This window comes from Antennarius striatus, chromosome 17 (genome assembly GCF_040054535.1).
Source record: "Antennarius striatus isolate MH-2024 chromosome 17, ASM4005453v1, whole genome shotgun sequence".
In the NCBI taxonomy this organism is placed as follows: Eukaryota; Metazoa; Chordata; class Actinopteri; order Lophiiformes; family Antennariidae; genus Antennarius; species Antennarius striatus.
The window spans coordinates 4,193,989-4,215,917 of NC_090792.1; the positions used below are offsets into that span (position 1 = coordinate 4,193,989).

General features: G+C 38.5%; 1 protein-coding gene across 1 annotated transcript in view; it reads left to right on the forward strand.

The window, feature by feature from the left end:
• The first annotated feature begins 1,972 nt into the window (after positions 1 to 1,972).
• LOC137611026 (leucine-rich repeat and fibronectin type-III domain-containing protein 2) overlaps positions 1,973 to 21,929 on the forward strand; it is a 138,213-nt gene continuing 118,256 nt past the window's right edge. Inside the window, exon 1 of the mRNA XM_068338985.1 lies at positions 1,973 to 2,655. The gene's annotated coding sequence lies outside the window, so the exon portion shown is untranslated. The remainder of the gene's footprint in view (positions 2,656 to 21,929) is intronic.

Sequence of the window (21,929 nt, forward strand, 5' to 3'; positions counted from 1 at the left end):
CCCACAAAAGGGAATCTCCTTAGTGTCAAAGGCCTGAGGTGTTTGGGTGGAGGGGTCACAGATTAACACCTTACTGAACACAACCAGCTCGTAGACAAGCTCCTGACAGGATTTAATGCAGGGTGACCAAGCTTTCACTTCAGAGGATAGTGCTGCTTTCCTTTTCAAAGAAAAGGAGTAACCCCTCCATTCACATGTGCTTAGAACCTGCATAACTGCACACAGACTGAATCTGCAGGAGAAAATTCTTCTTTGAGAACCCATGCTGAAAGAATGGATGGAATAGCAAAACAGAAATATACAATTCTGTGGTCAACTTCACTAAGTTAACCAGTGGATGATAGTCAACACGTAACCTGCAAATCATTATCACACCACCATATAGCCAATAAGCCTCAATCACACCAAAATGTAATCTATAAACCATTTTTATACCAATATGTAACCAATAAACCATTATTAAACCAACATTTAACACTTTCACACCAATATGTAATCAATAAACCACTATCATTCCAAATGTAACCTGTAAACCATTATTATTCCAACATGGAACCAATAAACTACTGTACTATGACACATAAAATGTAACCTGTAAATAATTGTTATTACACCACAATGTATCCAAAAAAACATTGTTACAGCAACATGGAACCGACAAACCATTGTTCCACCAACATGAAACCAAGTTTCCCAATAAGTGTCTCAACACTATATACTTGAATATCATGCCTATTGTTTTGACTATCTAACCATTAGATTGTCAAAACAAGTTTGGTTAATACGTTAGATTCAAACGTGTTGACCAACCTTGTGGTGCCTAGGAAGAATGTAAACTGATTATGCTCTAGGTTTTATCTGGGACAAAGGCTAATATCTGGGATTTTTACTAGTTGAAAACATTTAATGTCTGAATTAATTCTGGGAGATGGAATTTCACAAGCCAAATGGCTTCTATCTATCAGCCCCCCCTTTTTTTTTGTTGTTGATGTTTTGTTGCTGTTGCAAATGTGATGAAGGTGTGAAGTCTTGTTATACATATTAACAAGTCTGAAATAAATAAAGTAAATAAAAAAGTAATACATGTTTTATGTTGGTGTTATACTCTCAATAATAATTCTGAAGGAGTCCCGAGAACAGTAAGTGTATAAGATGGAACTTTGAGCTAGAAAATGAAATTTATGTTGCCTGTTAGGGTTACGGTTACATTAGAGGGTGAGGATGGAATCAAGTAATAATGGGTCTCTTTGATATTTCTAATAATTAATGTCCAGCGTGGATAATAGTCACAAACCCCTTCTCTGAGTGTTGTGATGGTGTGGTCTTGATGGATTTGCCTATCTCTCTCTCGTATACATCTTTTGTATGTGACATAGAGTATATGACAATATACAGTATACAGTATAACGTGTAATGAGTAGTATACAGTTGTTTCATATAGTTACTGAATGTGTCTCTTAATTACATGATGTCTGACTGTTAACTACTCAGCTACATCGCACTGGGAATCCAGTGATGTTGGAGTCTGTTTTAAAATAATCTCATGATCGCCATGAACTGTTTGTGACTCTTTGTTCCTTAAACACCGAACAGGAGTTTGTCTTTTTTTTTTTTTTTTCAAAACACGGAAGTGTGCGCCTCTGGTGTTTGAAGGTCACAGAGTACAAGCAGCGCATTTGAAATTCAATAATAAATTATAAATCAATTGTGAAAACCACAAGCAATGACTGGCGACTGACACAGAAACCTTTTTTTTTCTTCCCCCCACTGTCCCGATAGGCTACTTGGTTGGTGTGAAGGCTAAATACATCCAAAGCCTCACTAATCCGCGTTAGGTCCTTAATCCCCCGAAGACAACACGGTAGTCACTTCGGATGGTGCAGAAATTGCTTCTTCGCGCGCAATCATCTATAATGTGGCTCCGGTATGTTTGCGTAAACGCACAACGGATCTGGCTGTACTACCCGTCTCCACCTCTTCTCTCGATGGGCACTGTGATTCTCCATTCATTTTGTGCCGTCTAGGGTTATCAGCATCTCCATTGCAGTCTCTCTAGCGCAGAGACTTCACCCCGGTGGTCGCACCTCTCTATCGTCTGCCCCCTGGACAAACTCCAGCATCACCGAGAAAGAAAAAAAAACAAACTTCCCGTTGGATTTACTATCCGCATCTCTTTTCAACTTTCGGCTTGGATGAGTAATCGGGAGCCAAAGGGAAAGGATCAATAAAAGGACATTTTATTTCAACTGAGAAGAAACTATTCAGCATCTCTTGGTGAAAATGGTACAACGAATTTGCCATGTAGGAACACTTTAAAAAAAAAAAAAAGCGCCTGGAAATATCTCGACGAGCGCACACACACCGGAGAGCTGGTTCTTTTTTTTACCTAAAAGGGGAACTACAAAAAAATACTGCAAAGCTCTTGGCTGCGGGCGAAAGCGCAGATTTACAGAGCATCTGCTGGTGGGGGAAAAAAAAAAAAATTGTCAAGGAGAGAAGTGCGAGATATGCGGCTCGGTAGGCAGCTGGTGATGCAGTTGGTCTCCTGGAATTAGTGGGTGAATGCGAAGGGAGCGGCTGTAGCCTTGAACCGCAGAAACAGAATAAACCGTATGAACCCGGTGGCGCTCAATGGATACGAGCCCGTTTCAGAAGGTAAGAAATGGTTTGACACACGCAAGAGTTCTAGTTTACGTGATATCCACTCAGATCGGATCAGCTGTCACTGTTTGCTTTATGTATATATATTTTTTTCTTCTTTTGCATGTATTGGATGCTATAGTTACACCTTCAGATAGGTTGCGTGCTATTTCTAAAGCTGAACGCGATTCAAATGCAGAAGATTGTTTGGGAGATTCGCAGTCACTGGATTCTGTAACGTCTGGATGAAAACCAGAGTGCTGACGGGTCTGGGGGAGGCTCACACACAGGTACCCGTGGAAAGTGTGGAAATCTGTTCCGTTCAGTGGAGCCCGGTGCTATTTTTTGTGTTTTTTTTGGCACTGTCATACGTGCGCTTGGGCGAAGATTGCAGCGCTGCATGGAAAGCGCACATTTGGGTATCTGCGCCCAACGCATCCTAATCCTGGGTGTGTATAAACGTGCGCGTTTTGTGGGTCATCCGGTGTGCGTGTTGTCGTGTTAATATGCTCGTGTGAGCCTACTCTTTCCAAAATGTTCCTTTGTGATTACAGTACGCTAAGGCGTTCATTAAAGTCCGTTTAAGTCGCAGGTCCGGGCTTCTCCTTTGTGCCTGCGTGAGAAGTTTGTGTGTTGTTGCGTGTGCGTGTGTGTGTGTGTGTGTGTGTGTGTGTGTGTGTGTGTGTGTGTGTGTGTGTGTGTGTGTGTGTGTGTGTGTGTGTGTATAGATTAATTCATCTATCAGTCTCTACACACACGTCTTGAGGCGACGTTGCGCTGCTTGAGTCTGGTTAAGGGATCGATGACCGTCCTGATGCGCCATGGGCAGCAGTGTAACGCCCCCACCCACTGTAATCGTCACCCTCTTGTGGATTACAAGTGGTAGCAAGGCACCTTCGGGAATAAGGAATGGATGTGGAGAGAAAAAGTGTTGGTCGGTCAGTGAACGCTGTTCAGAACCATGGACAGCGCAGAGAAGCATAAAGGTACAGTAGGAGGCGACCTTTAGACTGACAACGGTGAAAGAATTGGGTTGTGTTCAGAAAGATTTATAGATGAGAGTCAACATGCATTTGTTTTCTTCATGCAAGTAAAAACAATAAAACAATTGAAGTAACATAACTCATTGTGAAGTGCACCCCATAAATCCCAACCTTACTCATAATAGGTGTAGGCAGTATATTTTCTTCCAGCTGGTCTGACGAGCTAGATCAAATAAAAATACAGGATTACAATTACAGTCTAGACCAGGGGTGTCAAACTGATTTTCACCGAGCGCCACATCAGCATAATGGCTGTTTTCAAAGGGTCAGATGTAACATGTAACTCATTGTAACTCAATGTAATGCAAAATAAATCTAACAACTCCTTAACGTTAAATAACTCTGAAATTATTACTTATTTGAGTTACAAACATTAAAGTTGCACGGAAAGAAAAAAACATGGGTCTTTTGTAATTAATCAGGTTGTTAAACCCATATAACTCCATCAATCAAGGTTCAAACTATTCAAATGAATAAAGAAAAAATAACATGGAACACAGGCTGGGATATTATTTTTGTTCAAAATGGTTTGTCAGTGTTAAAATGGACTTGATTGCTGCTTTGTGGGAAATGTAGTTTTGGTCAAAGCACATTTTTTAATTTATTTATTTTTAAACACTGACATTTTATGCTCTTGCTGGCCACAAAAAGTGATGTGGCGGCCCACATGTAGTCTAGACCTTTTACATGGAGTAAATACAGCATGATTTATTTGTACATGGTTACTACTGTCCAGATTAATGTATTGTTATACAATTTCCTAAAGATCTACAATGTTTAGTCAACATAAATGATAATTTTGGTCACTAGGGGGCTTCAGAAACAACTTGTTTACACAATTATAACAAGTTCAATCTATTTCTAGTTAATGAAACACATTCATTTTGTTTTTATTTACACATACAGCTCTTATGAAGCAAAACTATACTTTGATCATTTTCATTGGCTCTGTTTTTGGTTTCCACCAAATAGTGAGGGTAATACATGGGTTTTTAGTTGTGAATTGCTGCATAATGTTTGTCAGATAGCTTCTAACTGCTGTTTGATGGTCAGCATTTAGTATGATATATTGAGTGGCTTTACTGCACAAATGCTACGTTTTTGATCAATGAATGTGTTTCAAATTCAAGCCCTACCCCCCCAAAAAAAGTTGACCAACAAATCTGTCTGTATATAAAAGATGAATGATAAAAATGTGATTCTGAAATCACGTCACAAGTTTACATGTTGCAAAAAAGCATTTTACAATAACTACAGATGAAAAAAAGATGCAGCCTTGATGATCGCATAGCTTACAGCGAGAATGACCACGATGGAGGCTTTGGTGCCTGAAGCACATCAATAGTGCTCTTTTAATTACTGTCAGTAACAGCCTGGAGAGACACAACTAAACACAACAAGTAGACAACTCAACCATGCCTGTAACTCCATCCACTTAAGTTTTAAAGAATACTAAATTTGAAATATTTTAGTGAAAACAGTTTTATAATGTTTTATGTGTTACATGACTGGCCAGTGATGTCACGGCATTTCCTGTGTTACTGTTCCACCGATTTTAGCAAAAACACAAAAAATGTTTTGTACTAGACACATCCCAACGATACAACTCAATATCAACTCAACAACTCAGTATTAAAATACAACATCTCAAAATCAGTTCCTTCCACTTTAATGATGTGTGTTTATCTGTCTACTTTAAGCTTTACTGATATGATGAAATAATAATAATTGTGAATTCTCATAATTTTATTTTATTTTTTTCAGGGAAAATCGACATAGTGAAATAACCATCTGCTTCAATGAAGTAGATGCAAACAGATTTTTGAAATAACATCCTGTGACAAAATTTATTATCTCAAAGAGCAGGATCTGTTTTAAATATTTTTTATTTCATTCTTATTCATTTTTATTCCAGTCCTTATTCTGGCATTGCTAACAGTTACAACAGAACTGTCAGCAGTGCTCATCTGATATGTTGATATCGGTAGCGGTTATTGTCTGTCAATGCTTGATGCCAGAATGATGCTGGAGGGTTAATGCCTTCTGTCGAGACGACTCACGGAAATTGATAGCCCTGCGTTGACAGATGAGATAGTTTGCAATCGCAGGCAAATGCAATTTGCTGGTATGGCAGATGGATGCTGAGGATGCACTGAGAAGTAGGCCAGTCTTACCTTGGGGAGAAGCTTGAAATGCAGAGAAGGCTCCAAGAGAATGCTGGAAAGTTGTTTTGCAAAGGAAATTATGAAAGAGGTGGGAGGAATTGGAACAAGAGGACTGTTCTATTAAGCTGAAAATAATAGAGAGGGGATACATTGCTGTCTGCTTTTCGTTCACGTAAAATCAAATTGCTTTGATAGAAGTTTAGGACAGAAGTTTAAAACATAACTTTGGATTGAGCCTTAAAATAGTCGGTGGTGTTTCTACACAGAACTAATCTCCAAGAGTACTTTACGAAAACGGCCAGAGCTTGGTTCATTTCCAGAAAATGCTCCCTTAAGATTTCATTCACCCACCTCCGCCATGAGAACAAGCTGGGTGCACACAAAACACAATAAATAAGCATATCAATCCGAAACTATAGCAGGGAGGTACCCACATGGAGGTGGCCAAACGGGTATGAGCTATAAGGCATATTCAGACGACAGTACACAGCTGCAGGACATTTTCATGCACTTGTTTGACTTAAATTGTCATCAATTAGAAGCACAAATTTCCCTAATGGTTTTAATCATCAGTCCTGTTGTTACTGAGTCTGTCTATTGTCTGCATTCATACCTAATGCCTACAGCACAGCTGTTGGAGGGCGAATTATGTGCAGAGTGCGGGAGACACTTTATGTGGTGTTCACAGGATGATTGGATGGTGAATCAAAATGCGCAGGACTGGGAATTCAGACATATATGCGAGTTAAACACATTTCACATTTAATGAGACCACATGACTACTGCAGTGTACAATTTGTGCATTCAGAAGTTTGCTTCCATATATGGTATGCAGGAAAATGTACATCTTTTAAAAGTATTACTCATAATGAATTTATAAATGCACTTTGAACTGATTGAATAATACAAATAGCACCTCTATTATGGGTATTTACTTCTTTACTTCCAATTCAATGGCTCTTATTGTCTCTTTCTGTGTCCTGTTTATTATTTTTCCTGACCTTTTCATTTTGATGATCTGTGTGTGTGTGTGTGTGTGTGTGTGTGTGTGTGTGTGTGTGTGTGTGTGTGTGTGTGTGTGTGTGTGTGTGTGTGTGTGTGTGTGTGTGTGTGTGTGTGTGTGTGTGTGTTGAGCTAACTACAGGAGTGTGGATAATCCTATGAAATCATAAACATGCCAACCGTGTTTTAGTAATGAATTTCAGTGCCAGTGGGAGACAGGAATTCTGCTCTACAGGTCTAAGTAAGGAAACAACAATGGGATGCAAAATCTCTTTTGGAGTTCAAAATTCCATTTTTTCAAATTTTACTTGAGTACAACTGTCATAAAAATAGTCTTTAAATGCTTGCATAGAACAGGTTCATTGTATGTGGGGCAATTAGTTTTATGGTACAGGACAGGTTCCCTTCTCTGTGCACAGTGGGGTAGTATCAAATTAAAAATACTGTATAGAAGCGTTGCAAAAATCATATTAATGCAGTCATTTCATAATTAATTTAAATGTTTTTTGGGCCATTATTTGACTCCAGGTTAGAGAAATAAAATCTCTTGTATTTTACATGTCATATTCATGCAAGTTAGCCTCCAGAGGTGAACGATGGATTGTAAATAAGGACAGGAATGGATAGTGTGCTTTGAAAAGAGATGTTGACTGCTATTAGGTCACCTGCCTGCTGTGTCCTTGCGGCCACGCATCTCCTGCTATGTAGTTGTCCTGGATGTCTCAGCAGGAAGCACTTGACTCCAGAATATATCAAAGTGAGCTGCAAACTCGGAAGGCACAGCCATTGTGGGCTTTAGAGAGAACCTCTGGGAGTATACATAGGCGACGGCTCCCTTCCTTTGTGAAACACTAGTCGGAACATTAAGATGTCACTGCTGTCTGAGCAATACGACCATAGGGACACAGACATGCAGCAGCAGCTACGGAAGTGAAACTTCAGAACACTTGGACTAAGAGGGAGGAAGGTTCCTGGTGCAATAATTATGGCACCAGTATAGGTGACAGCATGTCTGAGCCATCTTAAACTCTAAGTTGTCTAAATATATCATGGAAAACAATACCATGATGAGTCTGATTGTGAACTGTAAATGCTTAATGCCTCCCTCTGTTTTTCATATTTCTTTCCTTGTTTGATTCCCACACCCAGTAGGTTTGTGTGCACTGAGAACTGACATTCTAATTTTGTTGTCACCAATCTCTCCTTTCCCACATAAATTCTGTGTTGTTGTTGCACTTTCCAATGCATTCATCATAGTCAGCAGTTCCAGCCCACTCAAGCTGCTGTTTTCAACAAACCTTTACATTTTAAAAGCTTCTGAGTTTTTACTTTCACTGCTCACAGAGCATTTAGTGCACCTGAGGTCAGGTATATGAAGTCGAGTTTCACACAAGAGAAAAATACTCCATAAGTAAATTAGATGTGACTCATTCAAAGAATTGTTGGTTATTAAGTCTATTTCTTTAACAAAAAGGATGAATTATGTTTAGGTTTTAATCAAAATTAGGAATGAAAAACTCTCTGCAATTTGACATAAAGTGGAGTTCTACCCAGAGTCCCTTTCACAGGGTGACTACAGTCATGGTCCCAGAAGGGTGTGTTCTGGCTTTCCATCAGTAAACTCGTGGTGTTGCGTTCCCTCGTCTGTTACAGTGATCCACAGCTCACAGGCTCTGTGGGTTACAGCTTCTCAGGAGAAAAGTAACATGTCATCATGTCAGTGTCTGGAAACATGTTAACAGGCAGTGTTAGCACTGATGGAGAGAACAGATCGTAAAACTTGGTGGATTTCAGAGTAAATTTTCTGCACTCCTAGAATGGAGGTTAATATTTTAATACCATAATAAGTCACATTTCTGAGGAGAGGGAAATTCACTGTTAGAAGGAGTTACATTTAGAGAACCTACACAGTCCAATGGTGGCAGAGAATACAGATTCATTCTTTGTATAAGTTATGATCTCTGGCCTTCAGAAAATGATTGCACAAACATAAAAATATCACTCAGAGGTCATAAACCTCACACCAAAGGGTCCTGTCTTCTAGCAAACTATATTCCTAATTACATTCAACACTTGTGTTTAGATTATTTCACCACGGAAAGCACTTAGTGTGTGGAAACATCCATAATGTTTGTCATACTGAATCCATATGCTCCTGAAGTCATTTCCTGTTCTGCCCAGCAGATTGCTCCCAAAATGTAATCACATATTCCAATTCCCCCAATGCCTTTCTCAGATAAAAGCTTAATGTAAATGTCTTTTTAACATTCTGAGTCAAATGACACCCTTCTAGGTCCAATGTTTAAAAAACTGAAATATGAACATATCACTTTGCCGGGATCTACAAAATTCAGTAGCTCTTTCACCAAGTTTCAGTGATCCGTAAAGTAGTCTCTGAGACTGAATTTTTATACGGATACATCCCAAAATGAACTTCTTCATCAGAATTTTCAATTAAGCCCCAGCAAAATCATTCAAGTAGTTCATGTGTAACATAGAAAATTCAATCTACAACATCTCTAAAGTGAAAGAAATTCTGTTTTTTTCTGGATCAACTCCAAACTTTAGTGAGTTCTTTCCTGTCACATCCCCATCCCTCCTATCCCTCTCATGCCAGTTTGTAAACATATTTTTCCATGATTTTAGCCTTTAATTGTCAGGACAGTCAAAGAAATTATCTAATGGTTCACAGGCAGAATTGAACCCATCCCTTAAGTGTTAGTAAATGTAAATTTGAATGTATATACTTTATTAATACCGGTAGGGAAATCATTAGCACACTCTAGATCACACACTTTTGTGTACACTAACTTACAAACAAAAATATAAACTAACTGTACTGATCAATAATAAATTCAAACACAGTTATGGAAAAAGCTATACTGCCTAGTTATGAAACCAATGCCATGTAAGTTGTCTGTCTAAATCAGACAGCGGGCCGATCACTTTCTGTGTGCCTTTCATTGATAGAATGAGAATTTAGATGTCACTTAAACACAACAAACAGTAATTATGTTTTATTTTGACACAATCCTGACACAAATTCTAAATCAGTGGAGTCAGATGGGAACTAAAAGCTTTTTTTTTTTTGTCTGCAAAGTTCATTCTTGACCTTGAGAGTTAAATATGTCATTGGACTGCGAGAAACTGGAGTTGTAATTAATGTACTTCAGACTGCAGTGCAGATATATGTAGGACACACGCAATATGGTTCCATTATTCCACACACTGCAGTCATTTATCATACAAACACATATGTTCAAGTTCAAGATACTTATCCATGTTTTCAGTACATTACAATAAAATTTTAATGTCTTGCAGCAATAGGGCTCCTGCAGTACCACACATGCTGGAGGGCAGTCTTCATCCTCATCTTTTTTCATGAAGTATGAAGTAATATAGCCATCACTGAAATTCACTGAGTAATGACAGCAGCTTCGTTAAACAGTTCCTCTTCTCTCTCATGTGCAGTGGGCTCACAGCTTTGCAACAAAAACTGGTCAGAGATCTAAAATGGAAAGCTGCTCGGGCCGGTGTTCAGCGATAACATTCAGGCTCTGTTGAGGATGTCGCAACTGTGAAGAAACTGTAATTTAGAGAGCGGTTGGGAAAGCTTATCTTCCAGAGCCCCGGAGCAAAATAAAGAAATTACACAATGAGTCACTGTAGATGGTAAACAAGAATAGAAAGAGTTTCTGGATAAAGTTCTGTAGCCCCACTTATTATGCATGAAAGTTCATGTTATGACAGTGAGAGTCAGCCAAACTTTATCCAGAAGGTCAATTGCCAATACACATAGGAGACTGTCTTTATTCTGATCCAGGCACTATCGCAGCAGGGAATGAAACTGCTAGACAAGACATTAGAGATGCTGAGTGTGTTGCTATGACAAGGTTGCATTCTGAATACCATGATCACGCTGCAAAAGCAAAGTTATTACAATTTTTACATCCTGGAGACACATTCTCTTTTTCAATTCCTCAGGAAACCCTATTTAATATATGTTACACCATTAACTTCAGCTGAGAGGTGCAGTATGTATTTATGTAGCCCCTCTGACTAGAATTCTCCACATAAATTAGCATATTTTGGTGCAGCATCACTAGCATCATTCACAAGTATAAATTCACATGGGTTCAACTGTAAGTGCTCATTATAATTGGCTTTCAAGATTTTGGCTTCAGAGTCATTCATGCTCTGTTATAAATTGCAGTCATTAGGCAGAAAGCGTCCCAATTCTGCTTTAAAGTTGAAGTTCCCCCTCAGCATCGTCTTTGATAAATTGATACCAGGACTTTTAATCTTACTGTGGTCCTTTGGGGTCCTCCCTGATGATTGCGTTGGTGATGGGATCTTTGCAAAGTGCTATCCTTGTGTCACCACAGCAAGTGCACATCCCTTAGTCAGCATGAGCCCATGGTATGCACACAATGTTCCCTCGGCACTGCTTTTGAACGTCAACCTTTTCTCTGGATTTCGCATTAGGCATTATTTTGAGAAAAGAACAGAGAATTAGACTTTGAAAAGATTTCTTCACTCTGTAGATGCTACACACACACACACACACACACACACGCACACACGTGCGTGTGTGCACGCGAGCGCGTGCAAACGCAAACGCGAAAACGAAAACCAGTGAAGATTAAATTGTTATGGGATGCATACCTGTCCTTGATGAAATAAACATTATAAAATGAATCAATATACAACTTTGCTGAACTGTCTCAAGTTAATGCTCATACGTGTTACATTTTTTTTGTCTAATTCTAATAATCCTTTAGCCACAGTAGCAGATGGCACTATTTTTCACTGCCCCATTTTTGAAGTAGATACTGCACTATGAGACCCAGTAATCCTATACATCCACTTATCTTGCCTGGATAACTCAATAGTCTAACAGTAATTCTTGTTTTGTGTATTCATGCTAATGAAATCAACCCATCCACCCTCCCTCCCTCCAACCAACCAACCAACCAACCAACCAACCAACCAACCAACCACCCAACCAACCAACCAACCAACCAACCAACCAATCAATAAATGGGCAAAAGCTGAACTAAAAGCTTACGTTACTTAGGTTTTATTGTGCTAAATTAAATTATCTAATTGCCTTTTTGGCTACTCAAAATATGCAACTCGAAATGTTTTGGGCTTTTCATACTCATGAGAAATGTTGTTGAAATCAGTTTATTGACCCTGAACTGCTCACTGAACATCTGTCTGGTAGGTTTTTTTTTTTCCAGAACAATACATATCAGAGAGTCTCATTTGAATCCGAATGATGTTTGTGTCCCCAATCCATCCTGGGTTCTCAAAAGATGTTTTATAAATAGTGTGTTCATACAGGCTATGTAATAGAAGAAAGACTTTACAGCAGACAGTGTGTAAGTTAGATAACATTGATTTTTGAGTGTGCATTTGATGCTATTCTATCACAATGAGAGTCAAACAAAAAGTGGGAGGTAGTAAACAGCTCTGAAAATCTGTTGAAAACAAATAACTAAATGGTTTTAAATCTTAAGAAAATCTTTCTGAGCAGTATTGATCTCCTCCTCAACTGTCTTGATGTTATTAAATAGTGGAAAGCTCTTCATTTTCTTCAACCAAGACAGTCCTTATCATTGATCCAAACAAAAGTGTTCCAGACAGTACCCCTTGTGTCTCTGTTCTCTTACCACCAATGTCCCCCAAAATAGTGAAACTCAATTTCATGAATAGGTGAACAAAATAAACTGTGGTCTGACAAATATCTTTATTTATTTTTTATCTTGACTTTATGATTGTAATTCCCCTGTGTCAATCGGTCAGACATTTATGTTAGAGGTTTTGGAGATGAAGTCAGAGAGGCCAGACTGAGATGGTTTGGACATGTCCAGAGGAGAGATAGTGAATATATTGGTAGAAGGATGCTGAGTTTTGAACTGCCAGGCAGGAGGCCTAGAGGAAGACCAAAGAGGAGGTTTATGGATGTAGTGAAAGAGGACATGAAACCAGTTGGTGTGAGAACAGAGGATACAGACGACAGGGTTAGATGCAGGCAACTGATTCACTGTGGCGACCCCTGAAGGGAAAAGCCGGAAGGAAAAGAAGAATCAGTCAGACATTTTCCACTTACAACTTGTTGAGCTGTAGATCCTGAATTACTCCATTCCATACCTACCTTCAAGACTCCCTAAGAAGTGGAGAACTGCCTTTTTAAGATACGCTGATTTACTAACAAGGTACTGCTTGGTTTCAAGTGCTTTGTACAAGTCCCTTCTGACTCATTCTACCTCAAGGCTACTCAAAAGAACAGAGCCAAGTCTTATCATACCCCACACATTGTGCCTTTTCAGTAAAGGCTCCATCCCTCTTGAACTGCCTCCCGTTTTAAACAGACCTTCTGAGTCTGTTTGAAACCCTTTTTGTACACTTTTTTTCTTTCATCTGTTTGAATTAAACTTATATACTGTACACATGTATGTTTGGATTTTTTTCCCTCTTTGAATCACTTTTTATTTATGAATTTAAATATAGTCCTCTTCAAATAACTTTTATTAACTTGGTTAATTTTGATTTGATTGGCAATAACATTGCAAAAGTGTTAGATGGACATCAAAATTACAATGCCATTGTAATTTTGAATCACTCCACTATGGTACTTACTACATAGTAAAAACTGTGTAGAATTCATAGAAGATATACACCTTCCTAATAAATTAGTGTTACATGACTCAGTAAGCACAATGATCACATGATTACAAACACAAAGCAAAAAAGATCCTTGCTGTGCTAAACCTTAAGTTGAAACATTGTACTAATTGTTATGTTGTGTTGGTAAATGATCTTGGTAATGCTTCTTGAAGGTCTGTGATTCCAATCAGATGTTAATACTGTACATGTTGCTTTGATGTCTGAAAGCAGTCATTTAGCTGGAATCCTTGTAACTAAGATGTTTTTGCAACGGATAGCTTGTGTTCCACATGATTATATGAAGTGGTTTAATTGTGCTATAATTAATTATAATAAGCAACTGGCAAGCATATCCGAGGAATTAGGGAAACAGCCAAAAGTGGGAAAATTAGGTGAAAGCTAAATATGTATCTCTGTGTTTCACTGATGATCATGTTGTGGATCTACATTCATACTCAGAACAACTGGTTCAACAACTCACTTTGCAGCCAAAATAAATAAAGAAATAAATAAAATCACCCGAACTCAGAGCTGGATGAATAGATCTGAATTCTCACTGTATTACTGCTAATCCCATTTTACAACCTAACAGTTTTTATCCATCGGTGTACAGTGTACATGTTAGACCGTCGCGAGACAGGTTAGTTTTACCCTACTGATGATGTGTTGTTGCAATAGTAATCCTGATGATGTGTTGTCGCAATAAATTACTGTTGCAACAACACATCAGTAGGGTAAAACTAACCTGTCTCACGACGGTCTGACATGTACACTGTACACTGATGGCTTCAAATTGTTAGTGTGAATTGTGAAATGTTGGGTTATGCTCCCAATAGGTGATCTGTACCAGTACAAAAAACAAAAAAAACAACAACAAAATACCCCAGTAATATTTCAGTATTATGTTTTATCCTTTTTCTGGTGAATACAGGAAAAAAAAAGAAAAAAAAGAAACAAAGCTTCAGGCGTTGAGCCCATATAATCCCACAGCGGAATATCCTTTACATGTCAACAGTAGCAGCAAAGCCTCAATTTGTTGCTCATATGAAGTGGCTCCTGTATGGTGGCACAGACAGAGAGGCAGGACCTCTGACACACAGATGCAGGAGACAATATGAGCTACTTTTAAGGATGAAAAATCACCTCATGCATTTGGGTAATTCATTCAATAGAAAAGTTTAAGATGGGTCAAGCATTATTTAACAGCTGGCATACTGAACAAACATCTGAGGTACTTGCTGTGACACTTTCCCTAAGTCTAAATACTCTTCAATGGAGTGACGTGTGGTGAGGTGCATGGCTGGTGAGGCAATGACTTCATCGTAATCGGATTTACAAACATATAAATCTACAGTGTAGCTTAGTCACCATTTAATTAGCAACAGTGAGTGGGTTATTTTTTAAGTCTCATAGCGGAATTATTTACACATACAAACTGTAACACACAAATAAGCACATTTGATTAAAAAAACGTTATGTTGTTACCTACATGTTTGTTTATATGTTATGTTTACTTATAAATGAAGTCCATGCACTACTCATTCGGCACAAAAGCATCAAAAAATTTTGAGTTGAGATATGTAACCCTCTATTTTTGTAGTAAGGCAAGGCAAGCGGAAAACAAATGAATGGCTGCCCTTGACTGGCCGACTATAGATTGTAGCTCGCTGTCACTTGTTCTACAGCCGAGGAGTCCCAAGAAGAATCATTGACATCACCAGCGCCCCCTACCATGAGGCAGGAGAACTGCGTGCCTCACTTAAAGCCTCTTCCCAGCCATTTTAGGATCGCTCAACTCAACATTGAAGAAGTGCTTGTGAAGAAAGCTAGTGTTTTGGGCATGTTTCATAAATACTGTTTTGTACAAACAGTTTAAACTTTCCGAAAAAGCAGGTTATGACAGAACTGCAAGGAAGTCAGAACATTAAATAAATACTATTTTCTTCGATGTAAATGTTCAAAATTGTTGAAAGAAAACCAAAAATATGTCAAATATGACATATTTTGAATACACAAGCATTGATAGCAGCACCGATGGATAGATTGATTATTATGAATGATTTTATTATTTGTATCATGATGATATGGATACTATGTTAATACATTTTCATTTGACTGAACCTAATTTTTAAGTGATACTTAACTATATTGCTAAAACTGTCAGCTTGATATTTGATGTTCGTCCAACCTGCCTTAGTTAACCATGTGTGTGCTAAGCTTTCACAAAACATACCATGGTTACAGGATTAGAAGGTTGGCAGGGATTTTGTTGATAAAAACTTGCAAGCACCCAACAAACCAATCAACCACCCTAGAAACCAAAAAACCGAGTGACCAAGTTCCAAGGACAGATCCATCTCAATGGATTACAGCCTAATGGTTGAAATGCAAAACATTGTGGGGAGTGGATCTGGATGGAGGGAAAATCCATAGTATCTTTCGTCACCATCTTAAGCACTATGAGAACCCTGATGGCAGCCAGTTTGTCCTGTTTGTAATATTGTTGTAATATTTCAGTTTACAGGCCATTGTACTTGTCACTAGTGATAAACATGTGAGTCCTACGGTCACTTGATAGAGGCATGACATACTGTATTATCCTCAACTGGAAAAAAAATATGCCTATCCACCTCACTTTAACTTGACTCACATGACAGAAACAAACAATGGTTATGTATGGTATACATAAATATGGAAAACAGAACGACTCAGGAAAGAGATGTAAAAAGGGTCAAAGCTATTATTTAATCACACTCAAGAGTAACTCATTCAAAAACGCATTCAAAATTTTACTTTGCACCTATTGTGTTCATCATAAGGGCCTGCTGGTTAGGTCAATGTCACTGTATTGGGACATTTAATGGCACCTAGCCATTGCTGCTGCTGAGTCCAGTTGTGTTATTCCTGCTGTGATGAGTCAAGGTCTCTGTAACAAATCGTCAAGGTAACTCATCCTTTGTGGTTCCTTTTTGAACCTCGTGTTGCATTTCTGTTTCTGAGTTAAAATATGGTACAGATCTTTGCTCTGATTTAATTCCCCCAGTGGGAGTGGGGGGATGTTTTCAAGTAATTCATAAGAGTTTGTTTTTCCTGACTGGAATCACCACTTTAGGGCGGCACGGTGGCGCAAAGTGGTTCCGGGTTCGCCTCCCACTCTGTGCGGAGTTTGCATGTTCTCCCCATGTCTACGAGGATTCTCTCTGGTTTATCCAGTTTCCTCCCAAAAAAAACATGCACTTCAGGTTAATTGGCTGTTACAAATTTCTCGTAGTGTGTGAGTGTGAGCGTGCATGGTTGTCTGTCTTTGTGTGGCTCTGTGGCGCATTGGCATCACGCCCGGAGTTTGCCCCGCCTCACACCCTAAAACAGGTGGGATAGGCTCCAGCACCCCATGACCTGCTACGGCAGAAAAAATGGTTGGTAAGATGAATGATCGAATGAATGAATGAATCACCACTCTGTATAGCATATTAACAGATTCAATGATTTACCGGCTGCCTGACAAACCATCAAAGAGCCAGGGGAAGCGTGTTGTGGTAAGAGGACAGAGCACATGTTTGCTTTCCTGGCCTGCTCCTAATCCTGAGGATTAGGATTTGATTGTTGGACGTGGTGGTGGTATAGATGAGGAATATGAGACTGTTGTGACTCAGTGGATTCCTTAAGTGAAACCGTGGTGCGTCAATCACACCACTTATTGTGTGACACCATATTTCCAATCATACATTTATGTGATTTTGATTTTTAAAACAAGCCTTGGGTTTATGTCATCCAGTTATTCTGAATGAAATAACCTTTTGAACATTAAAGCAATTTAGGAGGAACTCTGCTTTGTCCGTATGACTCAATGCCAAATCATCCCAGAAACTATTGCTCCATTCTTCTTAGTAAATTTCTTCTTTAGCTGAGTTGTTGTGAAAAACCAAGCATGCTGGTAAAACTTAAAACATGTCACTCAAAGTTCTTCCCATCGCCATATCTCATGAATCTCTTTTAGGGCTGCAATTTTCTGTCTACATGGTCTTTTTGCACATCACCTCATGTGGCATCTCCCTGCACGGTCAACTACACCTTTTAATTGAGGCACCTGCTGATGTTAGTCAAGCACCATTCCTTATTTTAGTAGTCTGTCATCCCCCATTGGTGCAAAAGAGCTCCTGTGCGTTAGTCATCGTGGTGCAGTCCAAGTCATCTGAAATGCAGGAGGGAAGCAAAACAATGAGATTCTGGCAGATCAATTAAAGTTTGTCTCCAGTGGAGCTGGCAGCATTTCTGTTGCATTTTGAATCGACCACAGCAAGAAAATTAAGGATTTACTGAAGGAAGAGAAGATTACAAAATGCATCTTTTGCATTTGGGGAATGCACACCCTTGCACCTGAGGGATGTAAGTGCTCATGTCTTAAAATAATATTTGCATGCTCCTAGTCAGTTCACTCGTCTTCTCATTAGTCCTCAGACTGAAGAAGTCTTTATTTCTCTTGAAGAGCTTCTTCTTATCAGAAAATATACTTGTGATAATGTCATACGATTTAATTGACCAAAACTTTTGAAGGGAAACTTCAAAGATAGATTTGTACCTTTTACCGTTCTCGAAAATATGTTTTCATACTGTTTTCACCTTGATTGAAAGGTAAAATTGTAGTTGTCACAAAAAAACCCCACAGACCCTGGAGTATACCTTGCCCTCAAAAATCATTTGTAAGGGATTTTTCAATGGAAGGGGATTTTTCCCCCCCTGATATTATTCATTCTTTTTTTTAGCCTTTAATCATGTTTTTTTTTTCATTATGTTTCATATGAAATTATTTTTCAAGGGGTTGCTGAGATCTCCAGCAACCCCTGTGACCTGCGAAAATGGAGGAAGCAGTACAGAAAATGAATGAATAACATTGTTACAGAATTAACAAATTACAATAGACTTGACAAATTAAATGTATTTGACAAGGGATTATTTAATTTAGTTAATCGTTTTTTGTTTTTTGTTTTTTTTTCTACCACTGAGACAATTCATTCAATAATTTCAGTCCAATCTGCATGTTTTTTCCCCAAAGATTTAACATCTCTGCAATTCTCTAATCTAAACAGTGTCAATCATTTTTTCTCACTGGAATTGTCGATTTAGGCATGTTTTGTTTGCTTCTTCAGTTTCTTCCTGGACCTTAACAAGAACACATGCATTAAGCATTAAATCACCAATGTGTTTGCAAAGAGACTCAGTTTTAACTTGGGACTTAAGATGTGTCAAACAAAGTGAGCTCTAGTGAGGTCTTTGTGTCATTTGCAGGGGGTGCAGCTCAGAAAGAAGGGATGGTACTCAAGTTTTACCGTTACCCATTACTGGTGAATATTGGCCAACTTCAGCCAGCGCTGCTTCACTCGAGAGTTTCCGTTTCATGTGGCCTTTGAAGGATGCAGACTTAGGCAGGGTCATGGAAAAAAGATCATAATTTGTACCACCCAGCATATCTTGGACAGTGACTTATACAGGTAATCAGGATGTCTTGGTCTCTACTGCTTTTATTTTGGACAATGTTTTTGTGAATCCCATATACTAAATAAATGCAGTCCCTCAATAAAGGCTTCACATCCTCAATTTACTTGCACATACATATGCCAGTAACACTTCACTTCATTCAATAAATGTCTGTTCTTTATTTTCTTCTGCACCCTTCTTGCCAATTTGAAGTGGGTGGGGCTGATTTCACATGTGCACCAATCAGTTTACTGAGAATCTGATTGACTACTTGCTTATGTGTTTTTCAAGAAAATGTCCTGTCAATAAGCTACATTAATTCTCTGTAATTAGATACTAGTTACTGCAGCTTTCTAATATCTAGTAGGAAAACATTTTTACACAGAATGATAATACACACAGGAAGTTAATTTACTTGCACAAGATATTGAAATCACAATTTGTCAAAAACTTTCACCAGTTGAGAAACAGACAGTGCACTTCATTTATGTGTCAATAGACATGCAAAATCAATAAATATTTTTCCTGCGTCTTTGTGCAGCCACAACAGACACACAAGGCCAAAGGCTCAGAGCGTACAGACTCAGACTGGATCATGTATGATGGTGAAAGGGTTTTGAATTGCTTGTAATAAAGCTGTACAGTGGATAACATGTTTTTTTATGGCTGCAGTGCAGACAACTTCAGCTGGGAATTGTCGCTTGCTGCATCCTCTGTTTCTCTTGTCCCTGACAAGATTGCAAAGAGAGTTGTTACTGACTAATAAATATCGCAAAGTGGCAGCTCTTCCCAGTCCTGGCCACAAAAACACACAGTGTCTTTTGTACCCGTGCCTGAATTGATAACTGTGTTGCTTTGGCTTCTAAAAAGACTGATGTTCAGCCATCTGAATGGCCCCATTCTTTCTCTGACTCACCCCCAGTGACTGCTCTGACACCATTTAACATACTTAATACTCTTGGCATTTGTTAATCCTCAGAATGATCTTTATGATTTGATTTCAAGTATTTAGTCAGATTGATTGAGTAACAGAAAATGTTTGTTGATGCAGGAAAATATTAAATTGACTGATAATCGTAGTCTATAAGCAGCCGGACATGCTCTTGTGGTGATGCATTGATACAATGGAACAGGTACTTAAGAACCTAAAAATCACTGCTATTACTCTGGTTATGACAATATTAATGTGCTATCTCTATTGTTTTTACATAACTGTAATAATACATCAACATAAATTTCAGGTGCCCAAGTAAACATAATTTCAGGATAATTATTTAATTACAAAAGTAACAATCCCAGGATTTTATGTCATCAATAATTGCGTGTGCTTGTGTACCAGAGCCCTGAATCACAGCATAAAGGAGAAAGATTAGCATTTTTCAGAACTCAAGTGTGATTAAGGGAGAAGGTTTGAATTATGTGGTACTTACAGGGGTTTATATGGTCAGAGCTGCCGTTACAATCTAGCCTTTTTTTTTTTTACTTTTCTGACCAGTAGAAGAAGTGAAGCTCTTTTGAGACATAACCCTGGAAAAATACCATGGGGATGTTGATCCGTCATGCAATCCCTTTCATATTCAAATACAAATCAGCTGGGATTTTAAATTGAACATCACATTGTATACATTCAGGCAGGGAATGCTGACTCTCTGACTCTGAATAATTTCAGTCGAGATGAATCTTCACAAGGATACATTTACTTCACCCAGACACTTAAAAATGTCTTTTTTTCAGACCATTTATTTTGCAGAGGGCAGGACACCCATGTGTCAGCTTCTATTTAAAGCTGAAAACAAGGTGGCCATAATGGCTTCGATAATGGTCTGGATGAAAAAAAACCAAAACAAACAGTTTTCTCCTTCTTTCAGTTGAGTTGAGCGGCACTAGTGGAACAAATAGAAGCCATAGACCTGCTGAGAAGTCAAATTATGATTACAAGTAAAATGTGCTATCAGAATGAGCTCGATTTCCTGCATTAAAACATAGTGGTGAATGGAGATGGAAAGGAGATGGATGAAATGTGTCTGTCGGGAGCACCCAAAGCAAGGGTTACTTTGTCATACTTGAGCAAATGAGGAGGGGTGAAAAGAAATTAAATGAGCTTTTACAACAAGAATTGTTCGTGTATAAGTGTTGTGGTTTTTGTGTAGCTTAATTGCATGAATGGACTTCCCCTTTATATACTGTATGTGCAGGTGAGAAGTGATTGAAATCAAGGCTATGAGGCACAACCGAATACAGTAGTTCATTAATTCTTTATAGTTAGGCTAATGTGATTCAAATGCCCTTAAGTTATGCAGACATAAGTCCATTAAGTGGCTCTAATGTCAGTAAACACATCACACAGTGATTTCTATTTCAAATGTAGAAGCAAGCAATTCAGACTTCATTGTTATTTAATTGCAGCTTTCAACAAAAGTGTAATGTCATTAGTTCAAGAGTTTCCAATTAAAATAAACCTAAACCTGCAGCACATTTTCTCCCGCAGCAGACAACATTTTAAAGGTCACAAGCTTTCACACCTGTGTCAGTATTTTCCCATATAACAATTGAAAGTCTTACAATAATAGTTCGTTCAGGAATGGAAGGGAACATCCAAATGGTTGCTGAATCCTTACAAGGTTTTGTCACAGCTCCCAACAGACATACAAAGTACCCTTAATGTCTATATAAATTTCACTTTAACTTACTGGTGGCATGGAACACGTACCAAGAAAAAAAAAAAAAGCGTACAATATTTGTATGCATGGTGCGGTTACACACCAGGTTTGTACATATCTACCTCTGAACACAATAACATCGCTGTTAACATTTGTTTATTCCCTAGTCAGAAGCTCACACATGTGGATGAAAGAAAAACAAAATGCTACATTTTACAGACTTAGCATTAAGCTAAATCCTTTTCCCTTATTAGTGTGTTCGGCCTTCATTC